This window comes from Triticum dicoccoides, chromosome 5B, assembly GCF_002162155.2.
Source record: "Triticum dicoccoides isolate Atlit2015 ecotype Zavitan chromosome 5B, WEW_v2.0, whole genome shotgun sequence".
Classification (NCBI taxonomy): Eukaryota; Viridiplantae; Streptophyta; class Magnoliopsida; order Poales; family Poaceae; genus Triticum; species Triticum dicoccoides.
In genome coordinates, this window is record NC_041389.1 from 33,239,645 (window position 1) to 33,255,690 (window position 16,046).

Consider the following 16,046-nt stretch of genomic DNA (forward strand, 5'->3'; position numbering starts at 1 on the left):
GACCCCCGTTTCGAGCGTAGCGCTCCAACACAAGTCTGTTTCGTCCGTTTTACGGTACGCCACACCCCTCCTGATCAATAGGACCCCCGTTTCGACCGTAGGAGGTCGGTTTCGTCCGTTTTGTGGTACGCCACACCCCCTCCCGATCAACAGGACCGCCGTTTTGACCGTAGGAGGTCCGTTTCCTCCGTTTTGCAGTACGCCACACCCCTCCCGATCAAAAGGACCCCGTTCCGAACGTGGCCGGTCGAACACAAGGCCGTTTCCTCTGTTGTGCGGTACACCAGGCCTCGTTTCCATCGCCTGTTCCGTCCAAGCCGGCTGGCTCCCACGCGTTCCGTTGCCTCTCGATGACCCATTCCGTTGCCTCCCCATGAACACGAGGCATTCCGTTGCCTGCCCATGAACACGATGACGACTCTGTTTCTCTGTTCCAACCCAGCCATGTACGTATGCGCAAGTAGGCGTTCGAGACCCTGCCCGTATGTACGTACGTGGCCGTATTTTCTTTCTTGCACCCTCGCCATTGTACGTACATGTACATGCTACGTGTGTGCCTCTACTACGACACATGCGCGCCTCTACTACGACAGGTGCGCGCCTCTACATCGACCAGTATGTACGTACAAGTTCGCGACCAGAATGACAACGCGACGTACGCTTCGACTAGGTGGGTCCCGACTGTCAGGCACTTCCTTGCCTGCGAAGATGTATCTGGTGGGTCATAGCAATCAGGGGGGCGAATCGTTTTTTTTTCGCCCGGACGCACTTCCTTGCGTGCGAAGATGTAGCTGGTGGGTCCCAGCAGTCAGGGGGGCGAATCATTTTTTTTGCCCGGACGCACTTCCTTGCGTGCGAAGATGTAGCCGGTGGGTCCCAGCAGTTAGGGGGAAACATTTTTTCGCGAAATGCGGTGGCCCGTCCGATGGGTCCCTACTGTCAGGTGGAGGAATCATTATTTTCCGCGTAATAAGGAGGCACTTCCTTGCTGCGGCCGTGGACCCAGCTGTCAGCCTCTCCACATACAGTCCATGTCCGATGGAAGTCATTCCTTGACCATGTTGACCACGTCGTGCCGAGAGCACCACGGTGGTGGACAACGGCGAGGCCTAGGAAGCGGATGACTCGGAGCCGGGGAAGACGCAACAGTGGATGCCCACGCGAAGACGAGTACGAGGGTTCACTGGTTCGGCTGCGGTGTGAGGCTGCTGTCACCGCAGAATAACAGGGGGTGTGGGTGAGTAGAGGGATGGCCTGGCCAGCGGAGGGAGTAGTAGGGGGCGGTGAGGCCTCCGCGGCATCACAGCCGGCCACGGGAGGCAGGAGCACGCGGCACGACCGGCGCTGGTTTGGGCGACTGGAGCAAGAAGACCAGAGGTAGAAGAAGCACTACAACCGTTGGATGAACATCATGCGGTAACAGGAGCTAGAATCGTTCATATTGACTAAGTTGACAAAGCCCTCTGTCCCCGTCAACTTGGTAGGCCCACAAGTCAGCCTCCCAGTATGCTGGGTTCCAGCTGGCAGGGGGAGTATTCATTTTTTTGTGCGTAATAAGGAGGCACTTCCTTGCGTGCGAAGATAGCTGGTGGGTCCGACAAGTCAGCGGGGGCACGTTTTTTTTGCGAAATACAGAGGCCCTTCCGGTGGGTCCCAGATGTCAGGTGGAGGAATCATTATTTTACGTGTAATAAGGAGGCATTTCCTTGTGTGCAGCCGTGGACCCAGCTGTCAGCCTCTCCACGCATAGTCTACTTCCGATGGTGTCGTTTGTTGACCATGTTGACCACGCCGCGCCGAGCGCATCCAAGGTGGTGGACGACGGTGAGGCCTCGGACAGCAACGAGCCGTACATGGGAAGACGTGGGAGTAGGGTCATAGAGGTGTGGTTCGGCAGTCGGTGGAGAAGAACAGGAGGTGTCGAGGGGTGGAGGGATGGCCTGGCCAACGGTGGAGTAGCGCTTCATAGCGAAGCGTGTTAAGCAGAGTTGCTAGCAGCAGTAGGCGGGAGGTGGTCCCGGCGGTGCTAGAGGAAGAAGACGAGAGATTGAAGATGGATGCCGGTCGTTGGATGTAAATCCAACGGATAACATGTCAGAATCATTTGTTGACTAAATTGACAACGACTTGCGTTGGCTTCGACCTATTGGCCCACATTCCAGCCTCCAAAAATGTGGCACGTATTCAACCCATCTTTTCAGAATTTATAGTCTTTTTTTGCGCGGTAGAATTTACAGTCAATTTGATCTTTTTTTGAATTACAGCCATTAGCTGGGTTGGGTGAACAACTAATGTAGCGTCCATGCGGCCCATTTATTTTATTTCCTAAAAAATTGCAGGCCATTTGCACTTTATCTAGATACATGATTTTGCTGGGCTGATTCTAATTATAATGTTGGGTTGGGCCAGCAATGTTATCAAAAAATAAAAAAGGGCTGAGCATTTTGTTATAAATATATTTAAATAATAAGTGATATTATTACATTCGTCCTTAAATCTTACCAAGCTTTTGTCCACAATCACTATGATTTTTGTGCCAAAACAATCCAGGATTTTAATTGTTAAGAAATTATTTTTATAAGTTAATAAGATGTGGGATATTGTTTTCTTACATATGTAAGTATCTGTTAAATATATGATGACAATAAAAATAATATATAATAACATATAAAATAATTTAAATATATATAATATAGTTAGAAGGGAAACATAAGTTGTACCTGGCATTCCTATTCTTATATAGAAAAATAGAACAGACCTCTGCGTTTTCTCAAAAAAATAGATAAATTGGGCTGCCAAAAATAAAACCTCGAATGGGAGGTCCATAGGCCGGTCGATACATGACGGTCCTAAGAAAATACAAACAGGCCCTCCCATCCGAGGTAGTGGGCTGCGCATGTTAAAAATGAAAGCCTAGACAGGGCAGCCCAAAACCACGTCCAACACTTGCAAAAATTTCGTCCCTCGTTTTCTCTGTATTTCGCACACTCGACATTGTGTGGGCATTTTGACTGTGCATCATATGAAGATGTGCTATGCATGAATGTTGATCAGCATGATATTAACTGGCTGGTAGTTCCATTTTCGACCATGAATAAAACTTCCAACATGATGTTAACCCTGTTTGAAAAGGCCGTGTTAATATAAATGCTCTTTCTCTGAAAGTTGCAGTTTCTTATCTGAAACTGAACTTGCAGTTTCTTATCTGAAACTAAAACTTGTAGTTTCTTCTCATCTGCACTTTTATACTCCTGTGGAACTACATTTTTTTAAGTGCTAAAAATAGATCTCCAGAATTCATAAAATTCTTCATATGCTCAATACAGCAAATCTGAAATTCAAAAGACATTCATATCTGAAAGTACTCTCAAAATACACAACACAAAACAGAATTCACAACCAGCAAATACTGACAACCCTAAGCTCCTCCTGACAATTCACACCCTGCCGGACTATTGGGCTGGGGTTTGGGGGCAGCCCCCTCCTATTCCTCGGCGGCAGACAGCCGCCCCGTGAGACGATGTGAACGGTGAGGGAGACGATGGCGGGGAAGCGCCATCGGGGCAATTGCTTTTCTCCTCTTGCAGTTGGGTTGGGTCGACGAAGACTCCACCGGCTCACTCTAGCAGGACACCCTCATAAACGGCACCTTGTAGATGCTCGATCCTTCAATCCCTGGTGGATGCTCCATCTGGGATCGATACTCCCACCACCGCTCCCTCACGATCGGATTCGGTGAATCTTTTTGCTCCATGGCCCAGAGAAGCAGCTCTATGTACTCCAGCTTGACTCCCTCTGGGAGTATCGCCACCTTTTCGCTCTGTTGCAGATATTTGGCCATGGATGTAACCGTCGCCGCTAGTTGGTCCTTGTTGTCAAACCAAGACTGTATCTCCAACATCCTAGCTAGCTTCACAGGGTCGCCTTCTGCAATCCTCACGTATCAGTTGTACTCCTCCATCGATATACTTCTCCACAGCACCTTCACTCGTGGGCGGTGGTTTTCGAATGGAAGAGGAGAGGAGGAGCGCTAGTTTTGGATTATAACGGGAGAGGAGCGACGCTAGTTTTGGACTGGAACGGGTGAGGAGGGGCGGTGGTTTTGAAATGGAAGAGGAGAGGAGCGGCGCTGGATTTAGATTGGAACAGGAGAGGAGCGGCGGTGGTTTAAGAGGAGAAGAGCGGAAGAGCGGCGGTGGTCTTGGAAGTATTTTTTTTGTTGTTTTGCGTATTTTGGGTCAAAGTTTGACCACGTACTGTATGTGACAAGCAAAATGTGAATGCATGTCACCAATTGTATCGTTTGGTTCGTATCTGAATGTACTTTCAAATTATATTATTTTTGCAACATATAACATATATTTTATGTGCGAAAATCATGGTCAATTCTGACCTAAAATAAAAGGGAGACTAGTTAATGTGGGGTCGCTTTCTTAATTGAAGGGTAAATTGATTTTGATTTTGATCCAGTCACAGCGCGCCGGCCCTCTCGCCCAATCCTAAATCGCTGCTGCACGCTCCTCTCCCTCTTCTCCATTGCAAAACCACCTCCTCTCCTCTCCATCGTCTCCATTCCAAAACCACTGTCTCGCCTCTCCCTCTTCTGATATTCTCCATTGCAAAACCACCACCTCTCCTCTCCATCATCTCCATTCCAAAACCACCTCCTCTCCTCTCCATCATCTCCATTCCAAAACCACCGTCTTGCCTCTCCCTCTGCTAATCTTCTCTCCATTGCAAAACCACCTCCTCTCCTCTCCATCATCTCCATTCCAAAACCACCTCCTCTCCTCTCCCTCTTCTCTATTGCAAGACAACCGTCTCTCCACCCATCTTCCAAAGCTAGCACCGGACCACTCAGAACGACATCTGTGGAGAGGATGCAGCAGCGAAACAGGCACATCACCGGTGGCGACCAGGCAATGTTAGCCAGTTGAAGGAGATCCTTAGTCGGTTTGACAATGAGTGGGAGATTTCGAGGACGGTGCGGGCCATGTGGCAATGTATGCGAAAGTGCGAGACGACGGCGATGAGGGCGGCGATGTACATGTACTCCTCGGCGGCAGTCACACCGCAGTCCTCTGTGTTCATCGAGTATCTCCTATGGGCGATGGAGCAAACAGATTCGCCCGAGGGTCGAGCACCCAGAGGATAATGAATCGATCGAATATGGTGTGCCATTCATGAGGGTGCAGAGCTAGCCGGAGCCACAGGAGAATTCGTTCTCCCACCGCAAGAGGAGGCCTGATGGCGTGACGTAGCTTCCCCGCCGTTATCCACGGTTCCCTCGACGCTCGCCTCGTTTCAACGGCAGCTGTAGGGTTTAAGGTAAGCTTCGCACTAACCTAATCTTCCACCTGCTCATGCTTACAAACAGTGTGACAACTAATGAAAATCATGCTTACAATCAGTCTCCGAGTACTACACCAATCACCCTAAAATAGCTCTGGACCTTTGGGTCAAAGTTGTGACACAGTGTACAAATAAAGAAAAATAGATTGGTGCTTCTTTCAGAAAAGAGTACTCCCTAGAAAACTGCCAATATAAGCTACTAGTATTTGGTTAGAGGATTTGCTGCCGAGAAAGAGACGTCCACAGAGAGCGCCACACATCCCACTGGTGGTGGTGGATGCCAATGCGTGCATGCAGCATGGTTGGTGTCGGTAATTTTTACATGCCACACCTCGCACTCTGCATATATGCCGGTTCCATACGTACATTTGTGCAGTTCCACCAAAATGTAGCTAAATAACCCTGTTTGCACAGATAATGAAAAAGTGTGATTACATTATAGTGGCACTAGTTGATGAAACACACAAAATAAATAGAAGAAAATAATGTGATAGTATCATAGTATGCCATGCTGCGAGGGCGAGATGGGCCCTGCGACCCCTCATACTGGACATCGTCCCAAGTCTCCCAGATACACCTTCTGCCAGTGATGAACATCAGTGTACAGCAGTAGTACAAGGAGGCGCCTTGAGACATTCAAATCTCTATTTTTGTACACATCAACTAAAATTAAGCACCCCAGTTTGCAAAAACGCTTAAACAATAATAATGGGACTAGTTGATGAAACATATTTAACAAAGATAAACACTTTCTTTATCTACATTGCAAATGAAATGATAGAGATGACACTTGCTCTATTTTAACTGTATTATTACTTCATTTTATCAGTGACACTAGGGTCGAGCAGGTGGCAAACGAGGTGTACCGTGCGTGCAAGGATGGAGGCCGGGGGTGCTTAGACTGGGATGCTGAAGCTGGCTCTTTCAGTCACCAACATGGATGATTCAATTCATGGGACCTTTTGGTGCAGTTCACCTAAAATGAAGCAATGTCCAGTGAGCTAACAGCTTACTCTGCAATTTTTTTAAGAAAAGGGCTCCAGCCCCGGTTCCATTTCCATCAGAAAACGAAACCCATAGAGCTTCTTCTTCATTAGTTGCAATAAAATTGAGAAACATCAAGGTTGGTTGTGAAGCTCCTGGAATGCTCAACTATAATTTGGATATCATTTGTGTAGTTGAACTAAGATCGAGAGTGAAATGTATATCTCTGTTTGCACCAAAGAGCTGGAAAGGAGGGTGAGTAACAAGTGATGAAACATGCATCAAATGAAAAGAAGCATGTTCCTTATCTAAATGGCAATCCTACCAGGACAGCAGCAATTTCTAAAGACGTGGCATTGCAAGATATTGGTGTAAGCATTAGGATTAACTATGACAACCGTTAAATACGACATTAATTTGGGCACGGGAGAGTAGGCGGACCAGGACGGTTGCATTTCTAACAAAAAGAACCAACATATCTTAATGGGAATTTTCAGCAGGACATGTAAAGAAGTGCCATTGATTCATATTACTGGAGGCATTACATTGAAAACAACATTGGTTTAACCTGTCCTTACTTTTAACAGTGTGACTACTACATTTTACCAGTGGCATTACATAAGAGTGGCTCAGGGCAACAAACATCAGGACAGGATATCTGGGTTGGTCCCATTTTTGTTCGGTATAGCCACCTTATACTGTGTGAGGCTAGCAAATCTAGTGTTGGACTTACTCTGTTGACTTGTCCCCCAGTCCCCACTTTCTTTCCTTTTTCAACAAATAGATCAGGTTTATATTGAGTTTGTACTGCGTTCCCCTTTATTTCCCTATTAGACCAAGAGACCAGTTGGATAGCCAGTCTCTGCTACTTTTCGCCCCCATTATTTCCTCTTTCGACCAAGTCCTAGATTCAGGTAACAAATCCTCCCCCACCCCCACCCCCTTTCTTCCTTGTTTTAACCAAGTAGTACCAGATTCGAGTGCATGAACTAGTTTTACCTCTTAAACGTAAAAAATAGGTGGTTTTCGAACAGTCGATCGATCCTATCTACGAGGGGCCTGAGAAATAGTAGACGCCAGGAGCTCGGGAAGTAGAGCAAGGCCGGCATCGAAGGAAGTTATACCTGATGGTCGCCGGGATGTCGCTAGGTGGGTGGCGGGAGGCTAGATCTGCCCACACTACGGCAGCAAGGAAGAAGGGGTCGGAGGCCCTCCCTCGCCAGCGGTGCTTGGGAGAGAACGGCAAGGCAGGCTGATCGGGACACGCCCAGCAGTGGGTAAGAGCCGTCGCCGAGGACGACCGTGTGAACATTGCACCTTCTCACCTTCCCCGGTGGAGAGGATCCGGCAGGATCTATGACCAGCGGTGAGCAGAGAGAGATAGAGAGTGTGTGGCCACCGCTGTCGTGTTTAGATCTGGAGAGGTCGAGACAGTGTGAAGAGAGCAACACTAGCAAGAAAGCGCGGAGGCTCCTGCCTATATAGTGGAGTAGTACATAGTTTTCTTTTGTCTACCGGAGCCGGCTTGACCTCGTCAATGACTGTCGAGAAGTCTTCATGCACGTGGCCCGGAGGCGCAGTTGTCGTCATTTTGATCTGAAGCGCCGGATTATAACATATAACACGAAAAAATGCCACATGACAAGAAATCATAACCTCACTGCCCAAAGGAGACAACATGAATCCCGACAGACAAACTAGATGACGAACAAAGCTCAAATTAAACATAAACTCATAGAAAAGGGGTACGTCGATAGATGTCCTAATTAAGCCGGCTTGACCTAGATGGCAGCCGAGTAGTCACTGCTCGTGCATGTGCCCCCAATGACTAGCCCAACTCAGTTGTCGCTGTTTAACCCTCGCAGTGATCCGAAGCACATGACACATAATTTTGCGAGATGACAAGAAACCTTTTTTTAGATTTCTCACCACAACTACTGCCATGTACAACACAACCTGCACGATATGTAGACGATAGCCAATCCAGGCGTGTCTGCTGGAGTCTGGTCACATGCATGGACGAACTGATCTTCCGTGTCTTGCAGGGATCGTCCAGGCACCAACGTAGTACAACACTTCTATAGTACTATCGCTTGCCTCCCTCTTCTATTAAGTCACCCGACTTGCGGGGCCGGGGAGTGTGCCTATGGTCGGTTATCAATTGCTGTCCCACATGTGTGTGCGAACGCAATATGACGCGTGTTCCATTCGAAGAGCAGTATGCCAGACCGACTGACCGTCTGGGGTGCGACGCGAACGTGATGGGCGTGTTGTATACTCCGTACATGTGTACCACCGTTTTCTAGACGATTTGCTCCATGGCGCGGGCGCAATCCATGGATACAAAATTAGTATTTGTATACTATTTGAAAGCCGAGGGCAGGGCTTTTCCTGCCCGGTAGGCGGCGGGACAGTTCCGCCTAGTCGGTTCGACAGAGATGCGAGAAGACGAGGAACTAGGTTGCTGCAAATGTATGGCTGTGTGATTTGATAGCGAGTTTCTGCTGGACAGGTGGGGCCGCGTGATTTGACTTGCCATTATCATTTTAACTACGGCGCTATGACCGGCGTGAGTCTACCGATTCCTGACCACCTCCATACAGGTGCCTCTCCCAATGCTCCACCATGTAGTAGTAGAGGCTCGCTCTTGCATGAGAGCCCACTTATCCACTTTTTCGTTGCCTCTCTTTCCTCCACATATGCAAAAATGCCATGTAAAGCGCACTATTGTACTTACTTGCTCCTAGAGGTGCTTAAGCTTGCCACATAGGCATAAAGTCTGATGAGGCAAGTTAATCAAGAAGAGAGAGACTAGTTTGGTGACCCAAGGATGAAACGGTGCTAAGCGCGTGTACCCAGGTGAAAAGACAATTTTGAGTCTATAGCTAATTAAATTAAGCAAACTTAGCAACACCATTTCATTGGAAGAGGTCACTCCTTGGCAAATGCAATAAATACTAGTACTCCATGTGTCCCATTATATAAGAACCTTTTTGACACTACACTAGCCAGTGTCAAAAACGTTCTTATATTATGGGATGGAGGGAGTACGAAGAAAGAGATAGAGAGGAGTAAAAAAATACACTTATAACCAACCTTATAGCCAACCTTGTTGTAGTATGAGTGACTAAGTGATGACTATGGATGACATGCCAACATCAGATAGCCTAACACACCATGTTAAATCTCCAAGGGCACGACCAGGCGAGCGGCGTGACGGTCGTGGTAGGCGCGACCATGATACGGGCTGCTGGCAGCCCTTGGATCTGAGATCAAACGGTCGCATGCTAATTTGCTGAAAATTTGCAGAATAACCCTCCAGGATAGGATATTCACCCATAGGTCTAGAATCACGCCATGCAACTGTTCGATCTCCGATCCAAGGGATCTCGGAAGCCCGTATCATGGGAGAATGGAAAGCCACTACCCTGCTGTTCGCACGCTGGAAGTTCGCTTCTACTCGTCCCCGCACGTCCTTTAATACTACGGTGGTTCGCTCCTAGTCGTCCCGTCCATTCACATTAGTACATTACGACAGTTCCACTAATCCTAACCCTCCTCCCAAATCCATGGCGTCCCAAATCTCCCCGATCGGCGGTGAGTACAAGGTTAGAACCATCACCGTCTACACCCATTCTTCCGCGATGGTGAAAGGATGCCTTTCTCGCTTCAGACGCATGTTCGATGACTTAGATGATGAGTGGGTCTCTGGGCTAGATGTTGAGTACACCACAGTCGTGGGACGAGAGAAGGATCTAAAGGACGAAGAGAGGAAGAAGCCTGTCGTCATCCAGGTTTGCGTACATGACTTATGCTTGGTCTACCACATATGCCATGCCGACGTTGAGTGCGAGGATTTTAAGGACTTCCTCGAGAGCAACCTAGTCAAATTCGTTACTGTAGACTTTGGTAATGACAAAGAAGTCCTGCGTCGGATAGGCCTCGTTGTAGGCAACACCTTTGACCTCCAAAAGAATCGGCTGGTGTCCTCTCGTCAGCCTTCAATGCTGACCCTGGCAGGAGCCATGGTTCATCCTTCGTACGGTAAACTGGAGAAACCTCCATACATGTTTCATCATCATGCATGGCAGCGGAATGTACTAGATATAGACCACATCCAGTACGCTGCAATGGATGGCTATCTTTGTTTCAATATCTACAAGGGTTGGATGAAGAGCAATGGCCAAGTTGGCGGTTCAAGCAAAGAAGTATCGGCCAAGAGGAAGAGGGACAAGGACGAAGTCAAGGACGTAAACGAGGACTCTGAGTAAGGTGGCAGTGTCGTTGCTCATGGTGGTTCTAATGAAGTGTCTACTGAAATAGTTGCAAAGTTTAATTTCAGGTGTGCTTAATTTAATTTGAGGGGTGTGTTGTGATGAGCCCCCAGCAGAACTATGTTATGTTTCTTCTTGTTACTTTAACTCTTCAGTAAGTACATACTAGTATTTCTTACATTTCATCTTTTGGTTGGTATAGTACTGCCACTCGTTTCTTCACATTATATACGTACAATATATATGGCCAACATCATATAGCCAATAGTTTAGCAGTTCAGGGTGCTTAGTTTTGTCAAAGAATTCCAGGGTGCTTAGTTTTATTTGAGGGGTGGGTTGTGCTGGACACCATTATTGTGACTAGCCTTTTTAATAGTACTATATGCATAATTTGGCGACGAGAGCTCTCTATATGTACCGCCTTTTTTTATTTCAAGTTTTTCTCCATGGCGGAATCCATCGATACTACTGTTGTACAAAAGTATACATTTTTTAAAAGGCTAGAGGGCGGGGTAGTCTAGCTTGGTCAGTTTCACGAGAGGCGAGGGCCTTTGTGATTTGGCGGCTCATTACTACTAGAAGGCGGGGCCTTCTGATTTGACTGCTCGTATAAATGTGCCGATGACCTGATCGAGGAGGAGCAAAGAACCATGCAGTATAGTCAAGTTTTCCACTGGAGTAGTACTGCGACGGAGGAGCACGAAACACGGCAACCCAGTGCCATATGGCGATAGAAATGATCTAATTTGCTAGTCATCTCATTGTTAGCATTGTTCTATTCATTCCCTCAAAAAACAAAAACCATTGTTCTATTCATGCCTCGCAGAGAATGTGACACGTGCGGCAAAACACCCGAAGCAAAAGAAGAAACATAGCAGCAAAAGAAGAAGGGAGATTATCACCCCAAATGATCTAATTCGCCGCGGAATCGTAACTGCTTGTTCATCGCCTCCACGACCTCAATCTCCTTGTGCGTCTCCTCCGCCATCTTCTTCATTCTGTCCATGACGCAGGATTTCTCGACGCGAGCCTTGATCATCTGTTCCACAGCCGCATTACATACCTAAACAGCAGCCGGGTGCTCGATGTGGAGCTTCGCCAACTCCTCCTTCTGTTCCATGACAAGGGCCTGCAGCATCTTCATCGAGGATCTACTATTCTCATGCAGCTTATACCAGCCGACATTCTTCTCCTTCAACAAGTCGATCTCGTGGCAGAGCTTTGCCTTGTCCTCTTGAAGTCGCAGGATTTCGCTGGTCGCCTTCTTCTCCGAGGCAATGCTCTTCTTCAACAGCATCACCAAGCCGGCGGTCAACTCCCCTTGTTGATTGTGCTCAGCTGGAATGTCGTCGAGGCTCTCCATCAGCAACTCCGTCAAGCCTTGGATGCACTCCTTCTGCTGATCGGGCATGCCGTCGAGGGATAACGACTCCAGCTCCGCCGGCTCGGCATGTTCGCCTCCGCGGCTAGGGCGCTCCTCGGAGCCATCGCCAGCCTATGAGAGATCTTTCAAGGTCTCTGCATGGTGGCGAGCCCTCTTTTTTTTCCACAGCCTTGGTTGCCGCTCCCTTGTTACGAGTAGTTCTCGACCTAGAGCGGTGCTCACCTGCCATGGCAACGACGGACGAAGAAGAAGCACTTACGACGAGGAAAGGTAGAGTAATTTTCGGTTAGGTAGTTCCCTTTTTATAACCTAAGTACTAGCACTAGTAGTACTAATACCTGCATAGTGGGAACACGTTCAGGTTTGGTACGTACTAGTACGTGTGAGCAGGCTTTCGAATGTGATGGTAACAAGGTAAAGATTAATTGATGGTTTTGGTTTCGAGGCCCGAAACGGCTCCCGGTGAGATTAGCGGAACATAAATTTCAAGTACTACACTGCTCAAATGCGTAAATATTATGGCCTTTTTTGGATACTGTAACACAGTTAGAGTTAGAGTTATTTTCTAACCCACTCTAACCCAAATAAGCACCTCGCCATCGGGATAGTTGGGTTAGATGGAACTAACCCACTCTAACCCTCCCTGTTTGGATACTTTTCGGTTATTTGAGCCCCCAACTAACCCAAACTAGCTCTAACCCCATGATCCAGACAGGGCCTATGTTACTGTCAAAAATTGGCACAAAATAGAAAGGAGACCAATGGAAGTACTACTAGCAACCCACGATTTAACTACTCGCATGCGCGCAGTGGAGTAATAATGTCTTTCTTCCGCCCTCATGTCCACTCAATTTGCATGCATTGTATTAATTGACCATCAATGAAGTGAACGACTTTACACGCGTCAAATTATCACATGGGGTGGATCTTGGTACAAAATTGCGTCCGACCGTGTACCCGCGTGTGTGTGCGAGGGAATGAGTGCGTGCGTGGCATGCGTGCACATCTTCACTTCGTGCATGTACAGCGAGTATGGCTCAGGGAGGACGAGTACATTCTTCTGGAACCAGAAGCATGTCACTGTGATCAATCCACGCAAGGAGGTCGCGACAACGCCTCCACATGTGCCACGTGGCTTCATGAACTGTAAGACAGACACTGTGTAGCGTTCCATTGGTATTCTAATTTACATGTTTTGCACATACTCGAAGTACTAGTAAGGTACATGTGCATTGCACGCATCTGATTTTGCAACCAAATTATGAATAAATACCACACTATAGCATGTAAGCTCTGAGTCATATATGCGTGATGTAGCCCTTCGTTTAATTCTTATAGTTCATCTCATTCAAAATCAATTAGTTTTTATAAAAAAGCTAAGAACCCGTGAATAGGAAAAACATGGGATTATAGTGGATTGTGGTCTTGAATCCTGCAGGATTGTATGAGTGTTTGATTGTGCATAGAAAAAACACAGAATTCTTTCGAAGAGGATTGAGTGGATGGGATGTTTCCTATGAAATCTAGTGCAAATGAATCATATGGAAAAATTCCTATGGTTTACAATCCTATGAATCAAACAACCAAGACAGGAAAAATTCCTAATGATTAGAATCCTCCAAAATTCCTTTGAGAATCCTTTGAATCAAAGAAGCCCTTAATCTATTTTATGATTCATGGAATTGTGCATTGTAAACCATAAAGTAAAAACAAATAATGGCAATTCAACTAGAAAAAAAGTTGGGGCAGTTATGATACGGAAGATTCTAGAACAAAAGAGAACCACTGTTGATTTGAGGTTTGTGCATTATGCTTAAATTCAACAATGGAGTCTACTAGATTGTACATGTGGCAAAATCCGGTGGGTGGCTAGAAGATGGTGCGAGGGGCCAAGTGGAGGGAGACTATGAAGGAATGCACAAGTGCGAGATCGATATTTAGAGAGAGGGGGCGAACACGTGCGCTGTTCCACGCGGTGGAGGAGCCATGAAAAATAAATGAGATAGGGGGCCAAGCATTGCTAATCCTTTACGAGGAGGATCAATTCATGAAATTAAACCTTTTTCAGCAGCAATTGTCTAATGATCACATTCATATTAGCCTCGATATATAGTGATGTTAGGGGGGCAGGGCCCTTACTGCCCCCTGTCTTCGCCATTGTGCACGCGTCTGAGAGATGAAGCGAAAGGCATGGATGATGAGAGGGGGACGTTGGATATATAATTAATGTGGGTGTATTAGCTATTTATGTTAATCCTATATAGAAAGGTATAGATTGATCGATGTGGACGTGGGAAAGAGGGTGAGACCTCACTGGATATATCGATTGATCGGTTTGTGTGGAAAACTATGAAAGACCTAGCTATATACACACATACATAGAGGAACATCGATCGTTGCGCATGCATGCGTGAGAGATAAAGAATGCTCGGTATGATGGAGATGGGGATGTGTGTGGGTGTGTGCCTTCATGGGAGACCGACCTCAAGAAAAAGATTGCATGCGTGGGATAGATAGTGCCGACTGGTAGTGTGTGTGCATGCATGCACGAGAGAAAGTTAGTGGTACAATTATAAAGAGAAGACTATTGTGTGGGTGTAAAAGAATAGGTGAGGTCATAATCAATGTAAAGGTGAATTCAAATATTTGAATAAGAGATCCTGATGTTTGAAACCCATGCATGCATGAATATAACGGAGATCTGCGCGGTGTGGTTTGGAAACGAGCATGTTGTAATGTATACACATTGAACAAGGTCAGACTGATTTGAATTTGACATACCGATGACAGACATCATTTGCCCACGTCGCATCAGTGCATGGACACACTATTCTAATTGGAGATGATGGGCTGCTTTCGCATCACATATCTATATCTATACCCCTATATATATATATATATATTATATTATTTTATTTTTATATTGTGTGCGGGTAACTTTAACTTTGAAAGATGGTCGTTGGACGAGGCGAATCCGATGGTCCAAAGATGGCAAATTTGAGCACTATTGGCCGTTGGATATCATCTTGATTCCACCAGATTTCGCCACATGTATAATCTATAAGACTCCATGGTTTAACTTAAGCATAATGCACAAACATCAAAACACAAGCACTTCTTATTTGTTCTAGAATCTTCCATATCAGAATTGCCCAAATGTTTTTCTACATGATTTGCCATGATCTGTTTTTACTTTATGTCTTACAACGCACAATTCCATGAATCTTAAAATAGATTAGCTTCCTTATAAAAACTAGATGATTTTGAATGAAATGAACTATAAGAATTAAACGAACATCTACATCATGCATATATGACTCAAAGCTTGCATGCTATAATGTGGTATTTATTCATAATTTGGTTGCCAAATCTCATGCGTGCAATGCACGTGTACCTTACTCTAGTCTAAATGGTGTTTGTGTGTGTGTTGTGCGTGTTGAGGTGCAAATTATCTCTTTTTTGGGTACACATTAAGCTTGTTCTTCCAAAATTTCAAGCCGCGCCTTGTTATGCCGAAAATTGAAGCTAGCTTCTCTGTCTATCGTGCTGTGAAACTCCCGCCTCTTCAACCAGCGCCTTGTTAGCTAGAAATATTTAAGATATATCTTTGTCTCGTTGTGCTCCAACAACTCCCTCCATCCCAACCCGCGCCTTGCTATTCCGAAATTACAACACGTGCGAAAACTCCCACCTCCTATGAAATCCCGACACGCGAAATGCCCGCGGTACCCCTGAACCGAAAGAACCGCCTCAAATCGGTGGGGGGTACTTTCGTAACTTATGGACAAGCGCGTCTCTAAGCCATGGTTTCCCACTCCCATCCCATCCGCCCACCCATTCGTACACCGAGGCAGCGAAAAGCCGCGATGAAACCCCACACCCTGCTCCGTCCGCCACCCCGCCGGATCCTCTTCCCCGACGACGTCGTCCACAGCAACACCTCGACGTCCCTCATCAACCGTACCGGATGAGGATCCGTCGTCGATCTCATTGTCCCGCCGGTTCAGCCACCCCATCCTCCACCTCCAAGGGGCTGCCACGACGTTCCCCTC